Below are 24,399 nucleotides of genomic sequence, written 5' to 3' on the forward strand. Positions count from 1 at the left end.
AATTTTGTACGTATGGCTTCTACTTACAAAAGATTTCCTTTTTGATCTTAATGCTGTTTCTTTTGGTTGAGGTATGTGTTAAGGAGACGAAGAAGTAGACAGACTCAGACCTTTTAATAAGGAAATGTTGATACCTCTCTGTCTCTGATGAGTAAACTGAATAGCCATGGAGATTATTCCAGGCTGGATGACCTTCTTATTTTAAATTTAAATTAAGAGAACCTCTAGACTTGGTAAGTATGGTTTCAAATACTCTCCTGTTTATTCCAGCTAATGAGGTCTAACAGGTATTTTCACAGTCCATATATGTTGACATGCTTCTTGAAGACTCGTCAAGAGTAAAATCCCTTGAAATACAGTGCAGTGAGAGTATTATACAGGGCTAGACTATTCTACGTTAGCTATTCACTTTGGGTTTTAAACTAGAATGTGTAGTGGAAAAAATGCATTGCACAAAGCCAATTAGTAGCTGTGGGTACTGATAGGTAAAAATATTGGAAAATGAATTAGGAAGTTACAAACAAAATATATTTAGAAACTTCTCTGTCAGAAGAGAAAGGGACTACATTGTTTGCATTTATCTCCATTTTCTTTTATTTCTTTAAATCTACTTATTTTGATGAGAAGTTCCCATTAAGTCAGGGAATGCTGAGCTTCTAAAACAGGCTAGTTTAATATTACCTCAATATATGACCTGGATTTGATGCTGAGAAGGAATATTGACTTTATTGTATTTAAAGGTATTTTTACTTCTGCATTTTTAATCTGTATTAATTTCCTAGAATACTTCATTGCAGGTTCTAACTAATTAGGATAGCTATGAACAGTGGCTAAAAAAGGCAATAAGGTAAGCATAATTCTTGATGGTTTTTTTCTCCTTATTTTCATATACCACTTAATCCTAAAGCAGATAAGAATAACAGACAAGCATATAGACAATAATCTTTATAAATTAGGAAATGAATATACTGCATTATTTATATCATACCTAATGATAGTTTGTTCTCAATGCTAAGGTATTATATACAATTAAGTTTTGCCTTTTCCCATTTATGCATGCACTGTATATCGTTATACCTACTGGAAAATCTTTCTACAGTTTAGATCATTCCAGACCAGGAGCTGGAAAGGCTATTTCAGTACAGCAGATATACTTTTTTGCTAGCACAGTTATTCTGATAAAAACACAGATGCCATAGGGCAATGTATTTCTAAGCAAAACAGTTGCACATTGTACAGACTTTTCAGTTTGAAGGCTTCTCTTCAGAGGCTAATGCCTATCCAAAAAAGTAGGCAATTTTGTGCCCATATAAATTGCCATTTGTCTAAATCCCAGTGAAATCAATGTACTCAAAGTTAATGTTAGCCATTAATTTCAGTGGGATGCAAGTATGTGTCTTAAGTGCTTTGTTAAACAGGAATCAATATAAGGATATGCCAAAATGTCTTTCATTATTACAGTTGGGGAACAGACTGCAATTATGATTCAAAACATAAAAGGTACAATAGACATCTATGATTAGGCAATGAAATATGCCTTTAATAAGCATAGTGCAGACAGTTTGTTTTGCAATAAGTAAACTTGTATAAAATTCATTGACTTTTTCATTCTTTCAGATCTGTGTGCTCTCTTTTAAGAGAGATTTTTTTAGTTTTATGCACAAAGTTTTCCTGATGTTCTTCCAGCAGAAAGGCTGGGTTTGCATGCATTTATTCTAGTGCCAAACATGAATTTTACTGGGAAAAGAGGAAACAGCAGAGCAGACTTTTTTTTTTCCAGGGCCGCATGCAACAGATAAGGTGTAATTACTCTAACTGATTTTTTTTAAATGGAGTATTTCTGTCCACTACATGTCAAAGAGCTAATTATGTTTCTGTTGTGGCACTCAAAGTCAATATTGTCAGCTCTTCTTAGTTCTAATCCTCTACATTGAGTTTTGATGGGCCAGGTGAAATATCCCCTTCAGCACCTTACTGCAATTCTTGTCAATCATCTTGCCATGAAAAACATGCGTATTACAAAGGCTTTGGCAACACTGCATCTGATTTCAGTCTTTAATCTTATATGCACCTTAAGAAAACACCATTCCAACTACTGATGTTCTGTTTGGGACATGAATGGGATCCTATTTGCTGTGGGAAACAAAAGAAATCCATCTAATCTTTAATGGATATAATAGAACTCTTTGGCTGTTGCAGTACAAAGGCTTAGTACTAAACCACGGATCTAGGAAGAAAACAATTAGGATGGTAAACTGGTGCAGAAATGAAGCAGAATATCTCATGTGAATAAGTAAGAAAATGCATATTTATTTATTCATCATGTAATTGTAAAATAGCTCATTTCAAGCACTGTTGGAGTTAGGAGACTTTTTTTGTAACCCCTAGACTTTCTTTGCAAGTAGTGCTGTTCACTGAAGTCCATTTCTAAGCATGGTACCGTGTGTGCCATTTTTTTTGTTGTTTCTTATAGACAAGATGTAGCACATCCAAAGTCTTCTGGTCCTACAATGGAAAATTAACATCATCCCTAAGAAGCTGGAATATAAACTAATAAGGCAGGTTTCCAGAATCTGATTGCATCAGTCAGAAAGATAGAGTATGAAGAGAAAAGTGGATATTCCCTGGGGGGGTAGTGTGAAATGGAGACCAGTCTTGTTTGAACAAGGTGCTTTGCATTGTTAGCTAGGCAGAGGTATTGGGAGTTGCAGCCTGTCAGAACCAGCACCTCCGAAGAGGGGGTGGGGGGAAATTCTTCCAGGTAAAAGTCTCAGCAGTTTGTGGTAGAGTATGTCCAATATACTAATACAATAATATAAGGAAACCCTTTATACTCCATGAAAGAAGAACCATACAGATACTCACCTGTTCTGCACTTCCTCCCCCATTTTCCTTCAGATCATATGAAGACCAGAAAGACTATTGGGTTTTTTCCATCCTTCTTCCCTTTACTTTAAAGCAACATGGGAATCAGGCTTGTTCTTCCTTGTTTCGGCATGAAACCGAACAGCAAGATCCCTTTTCTTAAATCTTTCACGAGGAGACTTCTTTTTCCCAAGGCTGTGTGAGGAGTTAGAATTAGCTAGGTAGTAACTTAACTCAAACAAATCTAAAACAAAAGGACTATAGATACCTGCTCAGTCTTTGTCTATTAGAACATTACGTAACTCCAGTAAAATAAGATACTCAAGGGAAAGAAAACAGTGAAAAAAGACAGCTTTTAGGCTTTAACAAAAATCAAGAAAATAAATAAATGGTCCCTTCTTTGCAGGCTCCCTGTGAAACAAGGCCCAAATATGTTATTCCATGGCATACTCTTAACAAAACAGTCAGAATTGAAAGCTTGTTTTATTTTTATCCCTTACTAATGTGTGAATGAACTGTAATGCAGCCAACCAATATTCTCTTCGCACTGTGTCAGAGCAACAGGTTATGTAGCAGCTTTTAGCTTTATGCAGGAGGTTGAGCTGTTGTACATGACGCCTTAGTTTGTAACGCAATTAGTGATGCACAGGAATCTGTATTTAAACACCTTTGTTCAACAGGGACAAAGGATTGAGCTTTGGCATTTTTATTTAATCTTGATAATCTTCCTTTTTGTCTCTCTCTCAAAGGATCAAGAGGAAGTGCATTAATTTTCAACTTCACACGAAGGCAAGTTGTACAAACACAGCTGAAAACATCAGGAAACCCAGGCATTTTCCTTAGAGAAATGGAGTTAACTAATGTTCTGCTGGCAAGGGACTCCTGAATAATTGGGAAGCTGTTGTTAGGCACAGTAGTTTGGGCAGCAGGGTGTTGATACTGTGATAGCCATGTTCAGTTTGGCTAGCACAGCTGAATGAGTCCCATAATGTAGAAAGCAGAGATTATTAACCATATAACAGGAAGCAATTTAAAGAATACAGGCTGCTTTGGAAACTGAAGAAATGGCTCTCAGATTGTCAGAGGATTTTTTTTTTTTTTTTAGCTGATTTAAATTCCACCAGACTGGGATCTAATTGAATCATGGAGCGCTTTTGATTTTTCCTCTGCAATTTTCATTGAGTTTATTTCTTAAACAATATTTCAAACACGGGAAAATTAAGGAGAATTCTCGTGACGCTTCAGACTTTGCTTGCGTTGATTTCTGGCCTTGTTCATTCTACATGTGTCCAGGATACCTTGAAGTTTCAGGTCAGGACTTTGGTTCTTTCCCTTAATTAGGGATTTAATTGTATTATTCTTTGCTTCTGAAATTTTTCTTGTTCTGCTTTTTTGCAAGATGCTCATTGTGTTTTACTTAGCTACTTCTAGCCCTACGTAAGTGTTAATAAGTGAATTCCCTTTGGATGGGTAAGAGTCCAATGTATTCATAAGAGAGCATTTCAGGATTTTCTGCTTTCGTCTTCCTTTAACTCCCTTGTACTTTCCAAATCTGGAAATGCCATAGCTCCACAGGAGGCAGTTCTAAATAAGTCCTGTCTTTAGCTGTGGTATAGTCCCCGTTGAAGAATAAGAGACCAACCATTTGTGAGTGTTTACAGCTGGACCTTCTGAAGGGCATCATCTTTCCTTAGTGACAAAATGCATCAGATTCACAAGCTGTGACAACAGCACCTCAGGGTTTCCGTGACAGTGGCAAAGTGGAACATCTGATGAAATCTGCTTGTGAAATACAAGGCTGCCTTCTCTGTCACTGGTTACTGAGAGCAATAAGGTCTTGCATTTTTTTGTATCGAGTAGCAAATTCTCAAAGTGCAGAAAGCTACCCTAGAGATTGTCAATGTGTGGGGCTTAAACATCCTTGTGAGGCCACCTCATTGTCTTATGTTCTAGTTCTGGAAGTCCTAATATTTCCCAGGTTCACTAATTGGGCGAACATTTGCTTTAAGCTATTGAGTTGATGCCTAAGAACAGCAGAGGGGAGTGCTCACTTGGATCTACGTTATTGATTGAAGCACTCTCCCTCACTGTACTTCAGTGAAGTGTAGCCAAGAACAACAAGATAAGAATTAATGTAAGTGACAAGGGAGTTTCTTAGACTGTGCCGGTGCACATTAGCCTGGCTGAAGAGAAAAAGAAGCTAATACTTGAGCCTTTTGAGTTGCGAAGGGTCTGGTCAGCCCTTGAAGGGGAAGCACATGAATGGCCTGGTTGTCATCGCATTTTATTTTTCCTCCAACTTTGACTAATGGTGCATTTCCTCTGGCCTCCCACGGGCCATCCGTGGCTGACTTGCTTTGTCACTCTTCACGTCTAGTCGCTGCCTTTACTGTCCACGCTGTTCCCATGGCAGGAACCCGGTGTCCTCTAAAAAAACGCACAGGCACAAACCATCTGTCATTCTTCCCACTCCTCTTTCAAGTGACCACTTCCCATATTGTGTGGCCTTGCAGACTGAAAGCAGTCTGCCTCCCCCCTGCATGCCTGGAGTACATGCCAACTCTCTCCCTGCTTGATAAGGGACCTCCCGATATTCTGCCTGTAAAAATACTAATGGGCATCTCCCTGTTGATAACTAGCTCTGCCTTTTTATTGTGTGTTTTATTGTGTGTGTGTTCATGGAGTGATAAGTTGTCTGGATCAACAAGGAGTTGTCCCTTTTGCCACTTTGCAGGCAAAGTTATTAGGGTCAAATTAGGTGTGAGTTCTGAAATTAATCATTGCAACCACAAATAATTTGTAGTGTGCTATGGACAAAGGAAAAAAAGAAGCTGGAGAGTAGAAGGGGAAATTATTGTAGGGCACAAAGAACCAAAGCGATTGGGAAGGAGGGAGGAGAGAACGGCTGGCAATGCTGTACAGGATGTTGAGCTAGGCCTGTAGGCTGTGCTGGATTTGTTTTCCTGCACCTGTAGACTGTGAAATTGTAGAACAAGGTAGTTCTTCAATGTAATTTGAGATTCCTAATTAATCCACGCCCAAGGTGTCTTAGGGAGAGGAAGATACCTGATTTTACACCAGAAATAGTGCTTTTATGCACTATTATGTTAGTTGATGCTATTTCTTGCACATCTCTAGATGCGGCCCCACCAGAAGCATGGTCATGGGGCTTGTAATAGTTAGGTGCTCTAGGAAAATCTGCAGCTATGGTGATTGATGCAGACCAAGCTGTGCCTAAGCTGCATCTGTCAAGTTGTCAACACTGATAGTGTAATTAGATATTTTATCTATAAAAATTATAAAAAAATAATCATACACTTTTTTTTTTTTACGTGTAGTAAAAAACTGGGATCAATTCTGGTGTTTTTTTTTCCAAGTACTGGCCTGTGAAAGATGTCAAAATCTGAATCACTAAATCTGAATTATGTGGATCTAGCCTCTGCTGGAAATGAAGTCCAACAGATTGAAATTATAGCTGGGATTTCTAAGCTAAAAATCCAGTCCATCCATCTGAGGCAGCACTTGACAATACATGTATGACCTATGTCCAGGAATGGTGTCCTCTGAATCATGCCTTTTCCTACAGCATAGCTTAGACTCACTGCTTGGGGACACAGCTTTTTGGGTCAGTGGTTGCCACAGCTGCACTCACAGCCGTATTTAAGAGAGTTGATAGAAGAAAGCAATGTAGGTAAACCTTCAGTTTATGTATATAAACAGTGTAACTGGCGTGACCATGTTTTTCCAGAACAATTAACCACGTTTGGGAGAAGGAAGATGCAACTCAGAGGTGAAACCTATGAAAGCAAAGCCTGTTTGACACACCGAGAGCTCTCTGTAAATTTGGTTCTAACTTCAGAAACTGGGAGCTGCGAGGGGAGGATGGGAAGGGAAGATAGTGCAACACCCGCTGAAAAGCTTCCATTTTGTTTTCTGGGGTGAGAAGCCTGAATTTTGTGCCTAAAATACAAAGCTGAAGGTGTGCTGGATTTACTTGGAAATGCTGCAAAGCTATTCTCATTTCCTGTAACTATTGCAAGGTTGGCCTTTTTCCATGGCTAAGCCCCAGTTCTTAGCTAGCCAGAATGAAGTGGCAGGAGAAATTCACACTCTCTTTCATCTTACAGTGTATCTAAGAAGGCAAGAACCAAGACTTTGAACCATTAATTCCTAAGTCTATGGCTTGATTTGCTGCAGTAGAAACTGGTTTAAGGGTTTGTCTTCTCTTACCAAAGCTAATTGTTAATTGCATCTTCTTTTGTCTAGCCACTGCCACAAGGAATGACTGCCTTCTGTGCTGATGACAGATCTACCCCTCTGTTATCAGACACTGCTCTTTTGCCATCTCAGTTTCATAACAATTGCCTCTGCCTGGGAGCCAGTGGAGCAGCCATGTTGGGCAAAGCAGTTCTCCGAGGAGGAGAATGATGGATGATGGAGTGATTCCCTTCAACATGGCTGGGGCACTGAGGTTGTGTTAATTTTTTATCCCTGCCATATTCCCCCTTTCCCTGCTCTGAATTCTAAAAACGAATCATGGCATTGCTGTATGAACAACAGACACAGACAATGCTGTAGTAACTTGAAAAAGCATATTTTATGGCACTGCTATGCATCACTTTTGTCAAAATTGTCAGGAAAGAGATAATTGCTACAGGTGGCAGAGGCTGCCGGATGACCATCAGAGGGTACGCAGAGAATAAATTTGACTGTCTCTGCCAAATTTCTAGTGTTTACACCAGCAATACTGCTTCCTTTTCTCTCACTACTGTCATATATGGCATTTTGCTACAGCTTGCATATTGGCCTCCCTCCTGTGCTCAAGGAAGAAGCAGGTCTGGCACTCATACTGCGTTGAGGTTCTGAGGGGCCCTAGGGGGATGGGTTTGCAGTTATGCAGTTATACTGGCACAAAACTGGAGAAGTTGTACCAGCACAAAGCAAAGTTTGTCTGGAAGCAGCTTGCTCTGGAAAGTGTCTGCAAGCAGTACAGATGTCCTCATGGAGGTGGGTTCTCAGGACTGGATCTCAGCTGTATTGAGAATCAGCTTTGTATTCACGTACTTCCCTGAAATATTCTCTAATAGTTGAGTTGAACAGTCTTAGGAGAGATCATATTTCCAGTTTGGGATTCCCTTTATACATCTCATTAATACAGGGATTCTCCACAATCAGGGACCAGCACCGCAGAACAGCTGGATCCATTTTGGCTTGACAAGGGGCATGGGCATTTTTTTATATATATTTATGGCTCTCATGAACATTCAGAATGCTTTTTATAAATATTAAAAATAATCAAGGGTTCTGGAAAGAATTCATATTGCATTGCCATCATCTGCAGGAGTTCTTCCATCTTCCTCTAGAATATGTATTACTGGCTGACACTGTGAACTAACTGGTCCAGTCTGGGAATTTCTAGCTACAGCTAGAGGAAAAGGGAGGCTGTGAAGGGAATTGGTATCTCTTGATCATCAGAGAGAGCAAATATAATACAGGCGGCAGCCTGGCTGCCTCTGGAGCAAGTCAGAAGTAAGAAGCTTGCAAAGAGACACCTCAGAAAGCTCCCCAGAGTTTTGTTCTGCCTGCTGCACCCGCTGTGGTTACTTGGTAGGTTACTTGCCCTGCTTGTCTTGAGGTAGCTAAAGTTGGAGCATATGTTTTGCATTTAGAGCTTGGAGGATGCCCAGGTCCGACTTGGCATGCTGTCTGCACTGGGCATCAGCAGCACAGATGTGGAAACCACAAACCCGATTAATATGAGCCTAGAGTAAAAACTCAAATAAGCTTATAAATAAAACCAGACTTGCAGATTATTTGTTTCCATATTAGTCTATAATAGACCCTACTCAATATGTTTGTTTTATTTGGTTTGGTGACCGACATAGGTATTTATATTTCCAATAAAAATTTAAATCAAAATACAACAGACGAAGTAAGCTTAAATTATTTGTGCAGAAGATGATTGCAACTGTCTGAAGCATGTAATTCCTTACATGAAATGTTAGCCTGCTTTGAACAGAGATGTGACAAACTCCTCAGTATCTATTTTACCATTCCATCATAGCTCCAAATCTTACATTTATGTATTAAAATGAACTCCTAAATGCCCTCTAATCCTCAACGAACAATCCAGAGGTGTTGGATGGTTTGATGGGTCTAATTCTTGGTGTAAGCACCATCTGTGTGATCTTGGGTGAGACACTAAATGATCCGCATGTCTTAGCTTAAAGTGGTGACTGTCCTTTTTCCCCTGCCAGTCTCCTGCTGAGCTCTGGGCATGCCTGAGGACCTCTAGTGCTCCTTTCCAGTGCAACTTCAGCTGCTCCAGTGCAGGTAGTGAAACCATCCAGAGAAGAGAGTTCCAAAGAACCATCTAAGAAGATTCTTCAACAGTCCTGACAGACGTTTTACCCAGTGGAGAAGATCTCTTCCTGGGAATTGCTGGCCCTTTATCCAAGGTGAGATTGCCTTGATTCAGCTCCATTTAAGCACAGCTGCACTAGAAAAATCTATGGTTCAGCAGCAGTAGAGCTTCTAGTTTATTTTGCCTGTACTATGACACTTAGGATGCGACACCTGCACAAAGCCTGACAAGTCTTTGAAGTGAGACTTGTACTAAGGCCTTGTACACATCTGTGGTAAGTACTATCTACAAGTGATCAATTAGGCCTACCTAGCTTTCAGACCATAGCAAGGTGACATAACGGGAATTGTGCTTCTCTCCCCCAGACCTCTTAAATAAACAATAGAGGGAAATAGGCACTTCCACATGCTGGTTTGGATCTCACGTAGGCTATCAAGGGAGCATGCAGTTCTTGCATCCTAGTGGGATGAACCTGAGCCTTAGATAAGTATTTGCAGTGACTTTTTTGTGCTAGTGGGGCTCTAAGACAAATGAATAAACAAACAGTGCTCCCTTCCCATCTTCGCCTTGCAAAAACATAAGGGAAAAAACTCGCACACCCTTTCTTAGGCTGTCAATGCCAGAGGAAAGACACCAGCAGTTATTCCATTCAAATGTCCAGTTTTTCTTTCCAATTGTTTCTCTGCGTTCCTTTTCTATTTTTTTCCCCTTTTCAGCTGTTTGAGCGATGGCCTGTTCTTATGAAACAAGTTTTCAGCTTCACAATGGTCCTGACTTCTCATTGTTTGAAAGGCAAGAGGGTCACTCAAAGTAAACTCTCTTGTGCTAGATAGTGTTTTTCCACATGGAAATGTTGGAGGGCCACTCTGTGCTGTCAGCCCAGAAAGGCCAGAAGATGCCTTCAGACTCCCCAGGTGCCTCTGTGTTTGTTTTCTAATGTTATTGCACATACAATATCATTCATATTATGTCCAAAGCTTGTCTTTTTAAACAGAGTCAATACATCTAACCTATTAGTCAGCCACAGGGAAAAAGGAAAGGGCTAAGTCAACACTGTAAGGAATTAACCCTTTCCATTGCCCAGAGAAGAAATTGAAGATGATACAACCCCTTAAATTGCAAAAGGGACTTGATTGTTTTCTCTCACAAAGTAGTAGAAATAATTCCTCTCACATTGGCACTCAGATGTAAAATGCAACAGCCTGTGTGCTGCAGGAATCAGAAAAGACTGGTGACCTACAAGACATCATTTTCTTTCCCGTGGTACATGCCGTTGAAGTTCAGGAAATTTCCCTCCCGCCCACCTTTTTCTTTTTTTTGAATCTCCATTTCCCTGTGGGCTGCCTCAGGTACTGGGCTAGGCTTGGCTTGTAGACACAATTAGAAATATAGGCGAGACTGCATGGAGCAAAGTGTCCAAGTGCTGAGTGAGTGCCCAATGGGCCGTAGCAAAATGCACAACCAAGTCAAAGAAAAATGGAAAATATTTCATAAAATTCATCTTTGCATCCCTTTTTCCTCTCTTGATATATGGCCCCTTATTCACAGCTGCCGGGCCCTGGCCCGTGTGTAAATATGTCAGTGCACCAATGAGACGGAACATGGTCACAGAAATGCCGGCGGCTGTTCCCAGATAAAACGCTGAGCTGGAGCCGAGGCGTTTATTGTAAATAAAGATCAAGGCAAAGCAGCAACATTTCTGTTCAACTCAAGCCTGCCAAGGTTGCTAGTCCAGCTCCTTTCACGACTACCATATGTCCACATGGATTTCCCTTTCCAGAAAGTGACATGTTACTCTTCTGACAGCTCTGAAGCCATTGCAAGTTCCTCAATACTTTCCATGTGTTGCTTTACAATAACCTGGAAACACTGGTGGCAGATGGGGCAATGGGTGCATGTGTGGGCATGGAGGGGAGAGGTAGACTTTCAACTGTTCAGCTCTAATACTGCTGTGCTTTAACAGTGACTTTGTGGGGCCTGGGACACATTAATGCTTTTTTTGGTTCTGCTCAGTAGAGGGCACTGGATCCTATAAACAGGAATTGATACAGCGAAGCACAAAGGGCCCGATAGCTTTAGCAGATCGACTAATCTTTTTTCTTCTGAATACTGGTGGTGTGGAAGAGAAGTCTGCGGCTCTGGCAGCTGCATGCTGATTGACCGAGAGACGACCATGGCATGTGTTAGCAGGTGATAAACTCGTGTCTTTTACATATAATTTTTATTTTAATTAAAGTGGTAGCTACAAAAATCAGTCATCCAGCAATCAGGTTGGCTCAAGTACTAGCCATCTGGCATCCTTCTGAACAGCAACATCAGTCAGCTGACACAACTTGCGGGAGATGCAAGCACCTACAAACTAGAGCCTGAACAGCCAGGCTCGGTGGCAACTGGTTGAATTGTGGAGGCTTGTTCCTGCAGTCCACAGGGGAACTACAGGAGTGGTCTGAGGGGAGTTCGCTGAATCAGGGAGTTTAGCCTTCTTTGTAGCCCTTGATCCAAAGTCCCCACAATTTCACTACGAAGTTATCATTTTTTCCAATGAGTTCGTTTTGTTCTCAGCAATACCCACAAACAACGCGCTCTCAATCCGCTCCGCTCTCCCTCTTTCGTCACTGAGTTCTGTTTGCTGTGTGCTGGGGTTTGTGTTTTCCTCACTCATGGCTCAGATGAGCTGTAAGCCAAAGGGACTAACAAAAAAATATTAGGAATGTAGGTTTTTTCAGATGATTTTTTCTAAGTTTAGATGGATCTTGTGCGTGTATGTTGTAACATAATTCTTTTAATAATAAAAGTTTTAATGCTAATAAAGAACATATATTAAAAAAAACTTCCTAAGCCTTCATCTGGCACTAGTCTAATATGTTGAAGATTTGGCACAATGTACTCGTATAATTCAAGAATAAGAGCTGAAATTATTCATTCTCCACACTGACAGATAGTGACCTAAGTTCTTGAGCTGACCTAGGATGCTTCACTTTAGATGACAGCTCCAAATGCAAGAAAATTGAATACTACCACACTATATGTTTTAGCTCTGCTGAAGAAAACTGCAAGGCAATGCTGTTTCCCAAAAAGCAGTTAGTTAGTTATTGAGGGGTTTATACTTCTATAGTAACACATCTCACCACACCCTAGCAATTGCCAGACCCAAACTGGAGGTTAAATGTGCTGGAAAACGTGGCAGTAGCTTCCAACATTTGCTGATTCCTGAGCTTAGTGGGACTCAGGCATGCCTGCCTTGCATAGCAGCAAGATAAGTCTCAGAGCTGGGAGAGAGGAGCAGCTTTTCTTTCACACACCCTCTCTCCCGCAAGTCTGAGCTCCTGCCTTTGCCTTGGCAATGCAACATATGGTTCAAGAGCTGCCCTTGCGCCGCAGGTGGCTGGCCCTTGGCCTGTAATGCTGTGCTGCTGTTCCCATTTAAATCAGATAGAAGCCATGATTGCTAAGGGTTGTGGGTTTGGGTTTTTTATTAAATAGGTCAGCAGGCCCTAACAGTTGGCAGCCATCTCCAGTCCGGGAGCTCTGTGATGAAAGGCCATATTATGGCAGGCTCCAGTGTATCTTTTTATCTGTCCTACTTGGTACGGCATGTTCCAGGTGGAGACTGGCAGGATGCTAGTGCTAAACCCTGCCCTACCGCCGTTCCTTAGTGACAACAGCAGTATCCTGCCTCCTTGTCCGTGTTCAGATCCCAGCTCTCTTTGACCGCCCTGGAAACTACTGCTCCCATCACAGTTCTTTGATATGTAGAGACTTCCTGACTCGGGCATGTTGTTCTGGGAAGGGAGATCAATCCATTTTAACTCATTTGCAAACAGATGTGCTCTTCAAGTGGTTCCTATAGTCTGTATTAGGCTAAACCAGGTCTGCGTTTTGTAACCAACTTCACCTTCCATTGCAGAAGCCTGATACTGTATCTTCGTTCCTGGTGCTGTAAATCATTATTCCTTAACACCATTCAACAGAGAAGTAGGTAGATGATAAACTTGGCCATAAGTTGGGTCAGTAGCAATTTCCCTTAGCAGTTTTAAAGCGTAATTTTTAAAATACTTTTTCTAACAGTTCCTTGACAGGTTAATGGGGTACATGGACAGGAGACTTCTGCTTTATCCCCTGGAGCCCTGACAATTTAAGGTGTTACCTGGCTCAGCTCCTAGACGTGAGAGGAAGGAATAACTTGCACTTCTCCCCAGTGATTTCCTGATGCTCACTGGTGGAGAACAGACATGATTCACTCCAGAAGGTACTGCTGAGCGCTCCAAGCTATCTGATCTGTCAAGCAAGGTTGGTAGCATCGACTCCCGTGAGATTTCCCTCTCCTGAGGAGAGGCTGGTGTGTCAGCCCCAGCTAACTCTCAGAGGCCTGACATCAAGCTGTGTAGAGTTTTGTTAGAAGCTGACTGAAAACGTGGTGCTGTTATTATCTGACACTGGCTGAAACAAAAGCCAAATGTTGATGAATGTCTGATCCTAAAAGTAAACAGTTTGATTTTTTTTTTTTTTTCTTTGCGAGTCAGGGGCCCTCTAGGGTTTTATCTGATTTTGGCAATCTCCTGCACATTTTGGGGCCTGGAGCATGGTTTTAATTGTTACATCACAAAAGTTGCCAAATAACATTGAATGCTCCTTAAAAACTCTCCCAATTTTATGGAACTTCTCAACGGCTTGACTAATACAATAATTACTGGAACTCGGCTATGTTGCCTAGTGGCAAATGGAATTTTTTCATAATGATCCTGTCTGTCGTTAATAGCAGGATTTGTTCTTTCTCTCAGCGGGAGAGAGGCCAGAAAGCCATGGTATCTGTCTTTTTTAATGACAGCCAACAGCAAACGGATAAAATAATCAATTATATCTACAGATAGGTAGATAAAGTATAATTTATCATGTCAAAAACAAAAATGTTTTTAATTGGGCTGTTAATCATTTTGTAATTTTGACTAAAGAGATGGGGGCTCTACTTTATGCACAGACATCACTAATATTTCATACAACATTAGCTGATCTTATTATAGCTTTAATAATAGTGTTTATTACAAACTGCCAAAATATAAAATGTGATTTCTGCTCTCATTAGCTGAAGCCTTTGCAGTTATAAAGGGATGCCCTTCCCTTTTATTTTTCTCCTTCTAGAAAGATCCAGGGAAAAAAAGGGGGGGGGTTAGCTGACTAACCAGCTGTAACAGTTTCTAGAATATGCTGATCTTTCTGTTTGATTAAGAGTACCCATCCTAGTTACCAACGAATGTGTTACTGAAATGATTTTTAATTTTTTTTTTTTTTTTTTACAGCAAAGCATATAAGCAGGTAAGTATAACACAGTAAAGATTGGAATTTGGAAGTTTTGATTTCTAGCCACACCTGTGTTGTCTTGTGGGAAGCTGGGCAGATCATTTAATCCCTCCTAACTTGTTTTCCCTGTCTGTAATGTTGGTATTAGATAGCTGCCTCATCAGACGGCTGTACAGTATCTAAGTGTTGTAAGATTCCTGAAAATTTGTAATAAAGATGGTAAACATCTGGATGGATGACTGCAATAGCAGTCTCCCTGACAGCTAGCCCTTTGAAGAAGGAAATAGGAAGTTTATGGCTGGACCTAAATCTTCCCCATATTATAACTGAAAATGTCCTCATGATGGTTCCTGATTTCAGGATCAGTGAGGAATCGTCTAGCAAATCATCTAGAAAAATCTCACAGCACTGGGGTACTTTGGCTGTCTACTCTTCTGTTATTATTCCTATCGATGTCACGAGCAGATGCCCTACGTGGGACAAGATCTCTATTTTACCTATAAATTCTACATTAGAAAAATGCCAGCCATGCTAGGAAAAGAAATGTTGTGACTCTTGAGGACCCTTTTGCCTCAAATACACTGGAATTACTTCCCTGCTTCAGAAGTGTTTTGCAGAGGCAAATTAATCTCCATTCCTCTCAATTTGGTTTCCCTCTGAAAAGCTCTACCTGCCTTAAATCAAGAGCCAGCCTCTGAAGTACCTGTTTGGGAGCAGAACATGCACTTAATGTTGTTTGGCAAGGGCAGATTTCACTTTCAATGTTACAGTGGATGTTTTTGGCTATGGGTTGAGTTTTACGTCCATAGCATCTCCCAGTGATGCACGTAACACAGAGAGGGGCAGGACTGCCCTTCCTGTAACTGGATCTTCTCTGGGAATGGGGGAAATTTAGTGGATTGAGTGGGGTTTTTACAGGTCTAATGGCAGGATTGAGGCTGTATTCATACTGGGAAACAGGGAGGAGAGGCTCTGGAGCTGGCTTGCCCAAGCATAAATAAATTGGAGGTGCACGAACATTCAAAAAATTCCCAGAGAATCACGTTGCACAACTTAATGGGCCTGGTGCCTTCACCTGTGCCAATTTTATGTGACTCTTAACTCTGGCGTTAAATAAAAACGAGACTTGCTCTAATGACATCAACAGCCTGCGGTGAAGAAAATATGCTGCTACTTTGATACAGATCCCCTTTTAAGGAGGACACAGTAGACAGCCAAGGCTCTTTTTCCCATCTGTTAGGTGAATGTTACGATTCCCTGCTCGGAGGCACGCTCTCAACAACACTCCTCCGCTTTCAGCATTACACTAGATGATTTTTAATAAGAATATGGTTATCTGCTGCCCCTGGTTTTGCCACCTTGATTTTACTCTCCTTCTCCATTACATGAAAGAATGGAAAAGGGGGACATGAGTTAGCTGGGGGAGGGGAGCAAATAGCATGGGGAGGGCGTTAAATGAACCAGCTGTTATGTGTGAAGTATCTGCTTTCTAATTGCTTCTGTTGGAATTCAGGGGAAAAAGGCACTGGCTACACTTAATTAATAAGGCAGGACTCACATAAACTCCAGCTGTGAGCACAGGACTGGTCTTTAAAGGATAAGCTCAGGAGGTGGGGCAGAGAGTTTGATTTCCTTGCACTAAATCCCATCACATGCTGCTGGTAGTGTGTGTGTCCACTTAAGCCTTTTGGTTGGTCTGTCTGAACCAGACATGAGGTATCTGTTGCTGTCCACGTGCCCCACCCCAAGAAAAATGATCTGTCCTCAGAAATCAAAGGTGTGAGGCTTTGTTTCAAGCTAGGGTGAAACCGCTGTGTTTTCACTCGAGTTTGGAATCCCTAAAAAGCGGGGAGGTTTGGATCAAAGGTTTTTGTTCAGACTTAACAAAAGCATGGCCTTTTGCAGCTGGACCCAGATATAGGTTTGCCCCTTGGTCCGCTTTTCTGCCTAGTTCCAGAAGGTTTGGATTTGGCATCCTGTCAGCATCTCTCATCTGGGCTCTGCCTCAGGAGCTTTGCTGCAAGGGTAACACTGGTGGGGTAGTTGTGCCACTGATGCCTCCAGACCATGTCCAAAGGACATTTTCCAATGATCCCTTTGAGGAGAACAATGCCCAGTTAATTTCTCTTTTTTTGAGAAGGGCTCAAAAAGATTATCAGGAATTTCCCCGAGTCATAGATAATGCCCCTAAAACCCACATGGAAATGCAAATGCCACAGTGTTTCCCCATTTTGTCCGGCCTCAGGTCTCACTGCCCCCCACCACCAGTGAAAGGTCTTGCCAGTCAGAGCACAGCAGTACTGGGGTCTGTGCTGATACCGAAGTCTTCTTCCACTTCCCATGGGATGGCGTCTCTGGATTTCAAAACTTGTTGTTTAAGTGTGTTACGCTAGGAAACAGTGGAATCAGAAAAAAAGGTGGAGAGGATGTTCCCATGTAGTTAAGAGCCTGTTTTTCCTCACTGCCTGTGGAGGGAAATGAGCTTCCTGCTTAAGGTGAGGTGTCATTTGCTGGATGGAAACCTTTGTGTCCCAGCTGGGCTGCTCCTTTCGGTGCCACCACTCAGAGCAGGTCTCTTCCAGTGTGACCGCTCTCCCTTCCAGGCCCTCTCCTTTCCTGGTGCCATGCTCCTGCCCTTCATCTGTCCTGACGCTCCTCAGATGAGTGCTAGGGTCAGCACAAGGGAGGGGACATGGCCATGTGGCTGCAAATGGGTTGGGAAAGGAAGAGCGCTCATTTTGGCACAGAGAGCCCAGCTGTTCATTCTCACCGCACCCTTCCTCCACAGGCTGGAGCTGAGCAAGTCTCCGTTTGACTTTGTCATGCTCCTTTTCCTCTTTCTCTGCTGGGGACCACCCACCACCTTCCATAAGCTCCCTTCCATGAGCTCCAAAAATGCAAGAACCCTTCAGATTTCTGGTCAGAGTCCTTTGTTGTTTTGAAAGGTAACTAATGCAAGGTTCAAGCATCCAGGAGGATTTTGGTGTTTCACTGCTCCTGATTTCAGGGACAGCTAGGCCTGGTGTGGGACTAAACACACAGATGCATCAATAGCGCCAGTCCCTTGAGGTAGCTGCATGGAGCTGGACTTCCCACCCAGAGAGGAAAACAATTCTCAGGTGTTACAGCATGTTTCCAAGCAAGCAAGGTGGGGCGTCACTTTGCAAAGCTCTATAAACAGCAGCTCTTTGTCTCCTCCATTTCTCTTCACCCTGAACGTGTTGCTATTTTCAAAGGTTGGTTTCAAAGTGCTGATTCACAGCCACCAGCTGTATTATTTTATCTGAGGAGATTAGGGCTGAGAATGTTGTGGTTTTGTAGTGAAAAGACTCCATTGGAAATGGCAGCATATTTGACATGAGACTGTTATTTATGCTCAAATAACCATCTCATTTAAGGACAAGGAGTCTTTTTTTTTTTTCTTTTCAAGTTTAGATCAATCATGTATGAAGACAAACTCCCACTCAGCCTCCCTTGGACCCTAATACTTTCATTTCATTCTTCTTCTGCTCATTATTTTATGATTTTGTCCTTGACTGGAACATTTCTCTCTTGTTCTTCCTTACATGCACCATTAAAGAGGGAAAGAACTTACATTTAAAGCTCAAGCCTTGTGTAGCTCTTAAGCCATAAATAATGTTTTATACAGATTCTAAGATTATTAAATCCTTTTAGTTAGCCTCCCTCTTACTTTTACAGCTCATCTGATTAGAGGGGACATATTCTTTTGAAACTTGTCTTAACTATTTCTGTTTCGCTTTTGCAAGCAGACATGAGAAGACAGGATCTGGCTGTATGCATTGCTGATCGGAAGACTTGCCGTAGGAATGCAAAAAAGCTTGCCTGCAAGAGAACTGATTGTTGGCATAGAAAAAAACTCCAGAGAAGCCCTGTAATTCTGAGATGTAGTTGACTTTCTAAATACAGGCAAGTCGACAACTGAAATTGAAATCTATCTGGGGATAGAAATGCATTCAAAATATACTACTTCTGGAGAGGGCTGACAGGCACATAGACAATGAAGGGAATGCTTTGGTATGAGGAGATAGTTATGCACGGGTAGTAACCGATTTTGGACAGCCGTAGGAACTAACCCATTGGGCTCTGTGCATCACCGCCCCTAACTACATATGCAGCTCCTTTTGATACCAGGGCCAGGCTTCACAGAGCCAGGCATCTGAAGTTCAGCTTTTCCCTACAAATGCAGCCAAACCAGCTGCCGCAGTTTGCAGAGATCCTGAGACTATAGTGCTGAGCTGCTCTTCATTCTGCATGATGAAATCTGCTCAGCTCAGACAGTACCTCAGGGGTATGGCCAGTTAGTCAGGCCTTGCCAGTATTACAAACTACAGAGCTGAGCACATAGAGGAAAAATATCCCTACTAGAGACAAATCTAGTGAAAAGTGCTGAAAAGCCTCACAGTAGACAGCCTACACAACGAAACCATCTCCTCCAATTAGTCCATGGTCATCAATGAGGCAAATGTCTCTGCCTCCTGGGCCAGACAGGGTGGTGTTTTAATAATAGGCATAAATCTATTGTGCTTTTCTCCTCATGACCTAGCATATTGTCAGGGCAATGCATACCCCAGAGAAGGAGCAGAATTTATGTGTACAATAACACAATAGTGCTTCAGTGATATCAGCTGTTTGATGAACTTTAATATACATTTGCTATAAACCAGGCAGCAATTACCAGAACGTGATACCCAAATAAAAATCCATGATCCATTTGCACGACAGATCTTCAATTTACTCACATTCATGTGAAAGAGACACATAAAAATTATATCCATGCTTAAAATCACTTAGAAGCAGTCTGAAAGACCCCACAGTTGCAAGTGATACTGCAGTACTTAGCTAATACTCATGTTTCGATGGCTTTGCCTTCATGATTCTTCCAGTGGTTCCTTTATATTTTCTGGTATTTTGCCAAACACCTGTGAATCAGTGCACAACAAATATTCCTGCCATTTAATTTAGCCTTGCACAGAAAGGCTATATTAGGCCTGATGCAGACCTAATCCCAAACCTCTAAAGAGGTTTAAGGCACTCTGGTTTCACCTAATCCCGAAACCTAAACCAGAATCATTGAAAACCTCCATACCACCACAGGAATGGGCAAATAAAGGGTTTCCACTATGAAATTATTAAAAGGACACAGTGTATCTTTCGGATTTGAGACCTAAAGCTTTACCTAAGGAGCTTGGACTGTCCACAATAAAAGTGTTTATTTTGAAGACAGGAGGTTGAAAGGTTTATTTGACTAGAGGGCTGGCTGATTTCACCCCTCCCACCCAAAAAAAGAAGAGGGGTGATCCCCTAGAAGAGTGAAAAATGGGAAAAGGGATGAACAAGTAATGAGGCAGGGGCAGCCCAGCAAAGCAGCCAAAGAAAATGAAGCCCAGGTTTCTGTTTAAGCCTCAGTCATGGCCCGCTGTGAGAAAGAGCAAGAGCACAGCCCCTAGAGCACAACTGGGCTGCTGGTTCCTGAAGTTCCTCACAGCAAACATGTAAGGAAAGACTTATTTGAGATATAATAAATACATTGCTGCTGTTCAAAATGGAGAATCTGCTCTTTTGAGATCTCTTACTGATGGGAGAGAACATGTAAAAACATGCACTGTAATGGAACTTTCAACTACAAATTGCATCCAACTGTAATAAATTTGATCTTGCATTAATTCATGTTAAATTAATTGGATTCTGTCATTCCTGAATTCTGGTAACCACCTTATATTGCCATACAAGTCATTATCTTTGTGTTGTGAAAGGGGTATCTAATGTTCAAGGCAACTGTAGGGAATATTAACTGTACCATATTCTAATAAACATTTAGCGCCTAACAAATTAAAGACCTGAAAGTGTACTGCACATGTGGTTTCATTATGCATAGCATTTTATAGCAATGATCTGCTGCTCTAAATCTCTTAATTCAAATCATTTCAGCAAAACATGCAGGGAAATATTGGGCTATATTTGTGCATTATGCAATACTGAAGGTATTTATCTGTGCTTAGGACATTCCTAATAATGAGAGGCATAGCCTTCTCAGTGTACTGCGTTTTCATAACCACTGAATGCCGTTTAAGAGCTCTTTAGACCAAGGATTTAGGAATCAGTGTTCCTACTGACAAGAGGTTTGATATAATTTGAGTAGAAAAGCAAGCCCCAGATCTACCTTCACAGACTCACAAAAAAAAAATCTCTGCACCTTTGCATCAATAGAAGCGGAACAGAATAGCACTTATTTAACAGCACTGTGGTACTCTAGGTGTAATTTAGCTTTGAAAGACTCTGGCTCCATAGGCAAAAATGGCAGGAAAACCGAAAAGCATTAGTTTTATGAGGTACCAATCTTTCTAGCTGGAATTATAGCAGTATAGCCCTCTGAGAAGCTACATAAATGACAAAGCTTTTACCTCCTAGCCAGCTGATACAAGCAAACGATGGTTTATTTACTTTCCTTGAGCAAGTCTTGGTGTAGCTGGAGAGCAGCAGGGGGCTCTTAAGGGGGAAGACTATGCCTCTCTGCAGTGCTGTCGTGTACACGCCTGCAGTGAGGCTGCCATCACCTGTCTGAGGAGGGTGGATGGCTATGTTACCAGGGTACAATTCCAATCCCACATAGCAGCATTTTCGTTCTAGTAGCAACAATACATCCTGGGTTATTTTACTGTTGCCTGATTTAGTCCAGTTATGACACCGAACCATTAACCTCCATTTGGAACCATTTCAGGAGGCAACTTTCTTCTCTGAAGAAGCTCTCCTGCAGGATGGCATCTGGAAAACTAAGTGTGGCTATGTTGCACTGAAAGACTTGGGTCTCTTTATCCCATAACAAATCCCGATTGACAGCAGTTGCCAGAAGAGACAAATGTATTCAGGAACATGATAACCCCGTGCTCAGCAGAGCTCCTGGCAAATGAATGCTGTGCAAGCAGAGAGGAAGAGAGCCTAAAACACTGCCTAGCACGCACCCCACTGATCAAACTTCATAATGAACTATGGTGAATCACGTAAGTCACAAACTGACTCGAAGCATGCTCGACAGTTAGCAGCCTGACACCAGCACCCCAGCCGAGGCCTTCCCAGCTGGTTCAAGCAGCCCTCCTCATATCTTGTCCTTCGCACCTCGTGGTGTTCGTGCCTGGCTCTACAAAGCACTGACACGTTTCGAGCCCAGCCTGGCCCTGCCTCCCGGTGAAGGCAAGGTCCTCCCGGGTAGGGGTGAGGCGAGACTGGCGCGAAGCCCCTCGCCGCTGCAGGACCCGCAGAGCGGGGCTGCTTCCCGACGGCTGCGCTGGCTCCCGCCGCCCTGGGGTGCCGCTGCCGGCACCCCGGGCCTCCCTTACCGGCCAGATACCCCTGTGGCTACCCGGGAGCCGGCCACGACCCACAGGCAGCCGGGCCGGGGCTGCCCGGCCACAACGCGCCGTGAGGGACCGAGGGCCCGCCGGGCGCGAACAGCGCATGCGCGCCTCCCACTTTCCCGTGACGTCATGAACGGTCCGTGGGCATCACGCTGGCGCTCGGCGTTCCTCTGTGTCTGCCTGGCTCCCGAGAGGCAGCTTTAGGTTACAGCGGAGGATCGCCGAGTCATCGCTGTCACGCTTCCTCCCCCGCCCCGGGCGGAGCGGCGCGCGGTGAGAGACGGCGGGGGGGAAGGAGGAGGAGGAGGAGGAGGGGGGGTGGGGGGAGAGAGGGGGACCGCCCTGCAGCCCCGCCGCCGCGGGGGAGTCCCGGCTCGGCCGCTGGGGAGGCGCGAGCAACGCCCGGAGGCGGCGGCGGAGCTGGGAGGACGCGCCCGTCACCGGCGCTGCGCCGCCTCTGAGGCCGGGCGGCGCTGCGAGGGGGGCGGGCGAGGAAGGGGGAGTGTGCGCCTGCGCGGGGGCGTCGCCACGGCAACGGCGGGGCGCGCGCGCTGGGGGGCGACCGTTATTGCACGCCCGCCCGCCCGCCCGCTTGCCTCGCGCCTCGTCTCACAGGCGACGGCGGCCGCCCTGTGCGGGTCGTCGTGCTTGTCCCGTCCCGGTCACCAGCGCTGGGAAGGGGTACGCGGAGTTTGTCCCGGCCAGCGGAGCAAGTGGGGGTGGGAAGACGCCCAAGGCGGGATGAAGGCTTGAGGGAGATGTAGCGTCTGTGGCTGACGTGAGGCCTCTACTAGAGAAAAGTAATATTTTTATTAGAGTTTGCATCTACTTAATTGCAGTTAAGCTGCTCTGGAGCAGTTTGCCGGGAGAGTCTCCGTGCAAGGTCTCTTCTGGCAGCTGTAATGCTAATGCTTTGTGCTTTGACTTCAGAGTACACCCGATCAAATATTGAGTATCAGTGAGCCATAAATACCAAACCTTGTTGTAATGGATCTTACATTTCTAATGTATTGAATTTTACAACTCTTCCATAATAATCCCAGTGCTTTTCTTTTATGACCAACAGAAATGAGTGTTTTTAAGGTCCTTAAAAGTAAGCGTTAGTGAACAAGCTTACCTAAACGCTGCTTGAGCAGGTCAAGGTGAGGCAGGGAACTGCATTGACTGAATATTGTAGCCAGGAAAGCACAGCCTCAGGTGGGTCGGTGATTGCTCTCTGTCTTCCCCCCACCATCTGCAAAATTGTAATGGCAGTCCTCGGGAGGACTTGTTGATGAGTAATGTTTTAAGCGCTTTAATACCCTTCAGTTGAAAGCATTTACAAAAGTAAAACATGCTATTGTTAATAATACATATAATATAGTAATATGAAAAAATAATATTGCATTTATCAACTGGATAAAGCTCTGACCAACCTGGTCTCATCTCATAGCTGACCCTGCTTTGAGCTGGAGATCAGACTGCAGACCTCCTGAGGTTCCTTTCATCCAGACTGATTCTGTGACAGTATAATTAATATAGCCTACAGAAATCCAGAAAACTAGCCTCGTTTCAACAGATTGATTCGAATCCCTAGGTTTTTAACTTAGATTAATATCAGAAAACGAAGGAAACGTTGCCTTAATAGATTTTTCACAGGTTGATCCATTGAAGGGGAAAGAAAAAGATCAAGACCGCTCATTTGTCTTCGCATAGTACGTAACCTAGGTGTGCCGCTCCTCGTTCACGGAGCGGCAGCATTGGTGTTTTCAGTTTTCGTGTAGCGGGCTTTACTTGTTTTTGCTCCCTCTACTGGCAGTCTGATCTGCAGCAAAGTATTGCACAGTTAGCAAGTAAGTGAGACATAGTCTATGTTACAGATCTTTTCAGCACGGGCGCTTTGTTTGCTATGTAGCATTTTATGGATGTAGCTGGCATTCTGCATGTAACCTTGCAGTGTTTGGATGACATCTGCGTACTGATATCTGACATTTGGATTCTTTTATTGTATATTTTTTCTTCTTGATGTAATGGTTGTTTGAAACGAAGAAACTGCCTTATACAACTCCTTTATATGCCACTTTATGGTAGAAAATAATCTAATGTCCAGATTCAATAGCTTCATTTTGAAATGAACAAGGTAAAAACCAGACATAGTGTGTGCTCTGGAAAACATAGAAGACATGAGAGATGGAAATTTGTGTGTAACTTTCTCTGGGAATTGTTTTGAAGAGCACTTCTTTGAAGAGTCTGTTTGTGACCTGTCATTCTTGCAAAGCTCCTTCCACCAGCGCCCAATTTTAGTAGCACTTCTGTGAGGCTTTTAGAGAGGGCTCCATGACTGGGAAGCGTTTAATTAATAACTTGTCCTGTCTGCATAAGTTACATGGAGTATAAAGGACATTTTATTTATTTTTAACTAAATCATTACATTTTAAATACCGGAATAACATCTTGCTTTTTAATGATTCCTATTAACATTTTTATTGATTTACAGGTAAACTAGTTTTTTCTTGTCAT

The 24,399-nt window shown here is 42.9% G+C and overlaps 1 protein-coding gene and 1 long non-coding RNA gene across 7 annotated transcripts in view; both read left to right on the plus strand.

The window, feature by feature from the left end:
- Positions 1–94: 94 nt before the first annotated feature.
- LOC115345444 lies at positions 95–20,211 on the plus strand. 2 transcript variants are annotated; one of them, XR_003924833.1, is made up of 5 exons: positions 95–233; positions 7,132–7,336; positions 9,123–9,323; positions 13,298–13,519; positions 18,298–20,211. It is a non-coding gene; the product is annotated as an uncharacterized LOC115345444 (long non-coding RNA). The 2 variants fall into 2 exon arrangements; XR_005933167.1 differs by having other exon boundaries at positions 13,298–20,211.
- Positions 20,212–22,033: 1,822 nt separating this feature from the next.
- Positions 22,034–24,399, plus strand: part of GNB1L (G protein subunit beta 1 like) — a 43,664-nt gene continuing 41,298 nt past the window's right edge. The window contains exon 1 of one of the 5 annotated variants that reach the window (XM_030024157.2): positions 22,034–22,173. The gene's annotated coding sequence lies outside the window, so the exon portion shown is untranslated. The other 4 variants (XM_030024152.2, XM_030024151.2, XM_030024155.2 and 1 more) reach the window with 4 other exon arrangements.

Source organism: Aquila chrysaetos, chromosome 9 (assembly GCF_900496995.4).
Source record: "Aquila chrysaetos chrysaetos chromosome 9, bAquChr1.4, whole genome shotgun sequence".
NCBI lineage: Eukaryota > Metazoa > Chordata > Aves > Accipitriformes > Accipitridae > Aquila > Aquila chrysaetos.